This window comes from Siphateles boraxobius, unplaced genomic scaffold, assembly GCF_051911475.1.
Source record: "Siphateles boraxobius isolate OS27281-9 unplaced genomic scaffold, OSU_SipBor_1 91, whole genome shotgun sequence".
NCBI lineage: Eukaryota > Metazoa > Chordata > Actinopteri > Cypriniformes > Leuciscidae > Siphateles > Siphateles boraxobius.
Window position 1 is genome coordinate 894,911 of NW_027509221.1, and position 2,729 is coordinate 897,639.

The 2,729-nt window shown below is 38.3% G+C and overlaps 1 long non-coding RNA gene across 1 annotated transcript; it reads left to right on the top strand.

The window, feature by feature from the left end:
- The first annotated feature begins 477 nt into the window (after positions 1-477).
- LOC143733139 (uncharacterized) lies at positions 478-2,064 on the top strand. Its single transcript, XR_013201276.1, has 3 exons — positions 478-709; positions 893-994; positions 1,910-2,064. It is a non-coding gene; the product is annotated as an uncharacterized LOC143733139 (long non-coding RNA).
- The last annotated feature ends 665 nt before the right edge of the window (positions 2,065-2,729 follow it).

The following is a 2,729-nucleotide window of genomic DNA, read 5'->3' on the forward strand; positions in this document are numbered from 1 at the left end:
GCTAAAGCAGACTCGCCAAGCTTAGAGTGAAGCCTCTGTGTTTCAAGCTGATGTGATCCTAATGATCTGAGTGATCTGTTGGGTTTATATTCAGTGAGAGAGTATTTTGGAGGCCTGTAAACAATGATAAGTAAAATGCGTGGAGCACCTTTTAACACAATACCCAGATATTCGAAAGACGGGTAATTCCCAAATGATATTTGCTTACATTGATAGACATCTTTAAAAAGAGCAGCTAAACAGTATGTTCATTTATTATAAAATGGCCATTATTAATGCCATTCTCTTTTGTTATAATAAACTACTGTTATTTAAATATTGTGCATTGTTTCAACAGAGTCCTTCCTTCAAGAGCTTAAACGCTCACTGGGTGAGGACATACATGAGGATGAAACGGCACTTCAAGCCTCAACAGACTGGTCGACCCGAAAGAGCCTCATATCAGGGTGATGGGAGAAAGAGAGACCCCCACTGGTCAACACCATGGTGGCTCGACAACATGCGGCAACTCGGATCTGCCAACAGTGTGGAAACGGTCCAGCCGTTATCCGTTGTTGTGACTGCCGACCACACCCATTCTTCTGTGGCCAGTGTGATGTCAGGGTCCACCGAGGTCAAGTGTTCCACAACAGGGATTGAATGACACGTGCATTTTTTCGTCCGTTGCCTGCCACAACTCGTGTTGTGGAGAGGGTTCTAACCCAGTGTGGTAAGCTGTAGTTTTTGAAAGTCTCATTCTCAGACTTGTTAATTCCAGTTATCACCTGAAAAACTAAATACTGTCTTCTGATAGGTTGATGAAGCCATCAAGTACATCTGGTTTAAAAATAGTTGCCAGTAAATAAATGTTATTCTTTAATTCTCGTCCATGTGTTTTTTTGTTTTTTTCAAGAGCGTCTTGTACATTTGGAGATGCCAGAGACAATATGCGGTTGTCTACGAGGATCGTCCAGTGTCATCGCAGGACAGTCCATAGTTGTGGTTACAATGAATGGTAAGAAGAACTTATGGGTGGGGTGGGGTTGGGGTCACTTCTGTAGAAGTGGCTGCAGAATTTCACCCACAGCTATTTGCTGATCACACCTCGTATATACTCCCTCTCACTTTCTGTCACAACCCTTATGAAAATCAACCATGGTTTTACTATAGTAAAACTGTAGTTAACTACGACTGTAGTAACCATGGTATTTTGGTGCGAACAATGGTTTTTAAAAACCATGGTTTTGGTACCATGGTTTTACTACAGTTATATTGTAGTAATACTATAGTAAAACTGCAGTTTTACTAAATTATCTTGAATTACATTTAAGCCATTTAGTTACAACAAACATCTACAAAATAACGACAGAAAGAAGTTATCATTCTATGATACAGACTTTATTACAGAAATTACATAATCTGAAAGAAAATATAAACTTGCATTTGTTCCTACGTGTGACATAAAACAATAAACTACAAAGTTATACAAAATTATTGGTGATAAAGTGGTGCTGTGCAATGGTTAAAAAATGTAGTTGCTAATTTACAAATAAAAAAACAGCAATTTTAGATGAAAAATAGCTGACTTTAAATACCTTTAAATACACATTATCTACTTCCTCTAAAATTTATATAACCTGTAAACACATGCCCAACACAAGCATGTTTGCAATTTATACCGTACATACATTAACAGGATTACAACAATATTACTTACTACAAGAACAATAAATACTATAAATTCAGAAGAAATGAGCAGTTCTTTTAAGAATGTTTTAAATGATATCCACTCACAAGAGATGGAGACATGGAGTCACCTCCACACTTTAAATTCTAGGTGATGCAGCATCCATGCCAGTAGGTGTCAGTTTGAGTCTGTCATGTAGGCCAGTAGGTTACAGTCCGGCTTTGGTTTGGTTCGGTCTTTCAGCCCAAATGGACGCAGGACCTAAAATGAGAAGAATACACACCACATTAACACACGGCTTGCTGGAATACTCAACTGTTATTGGTCAGTTGCACATCGAGTAGCCATGTGAAAGCCCGACTATCGGTCCAATGGCGGTCTTCCAATAATACAGGTGAAGGTCTCTGCGCGTTACGGTCTTTCCTTTTACGCAACACAAGAAGATTAAATGGAATACATTTCCTCATATGTATTAACTCGTTAATCATCTGACTCCATTAATGAAAAAGGTTTTAATGATATCTGGGCATCATTAAAAGTGAGCGAATGTTTGATTATTCTTTTTTAACTCTTTAATTATGTTTTACCCGCTCAGATTAGGAAGCTATGTCACTCAGAGGTCCTCGCGTCTTCCGATCTCATGATCGCAATCTCGCCAGTTTCGGTCACCAAACAGAGGTAATTGGCTAATATCTTAGACGGTCGGATTCACCCTTACACAATCAAAGATACTTTTATATAGCCCCCTTGAATTTGTATACACTTAATTTAAAGTAACGTTTGCTTCAGGCAGATCTATGGCCACTATTACAGATATAAATTAACCAACTTTATTCCTAACCAAATAGCTTTGGATTGGCCATGTCGGTTTCCCACATACACTCATCTAAAGTAACATTAAATTAAAACAGAGGTAAAACAGACGCACCCAGATTTAGGTTGGTCGAGCAGTATTTTTGCTGCCCTAAACGGAAATAACTCTTCTCTGCAAAACAAGTACATCTGTATTGATGCCAATTAGTTGTCACTAATCTGACACAAACTTGCGGGAACATAAAAAAAA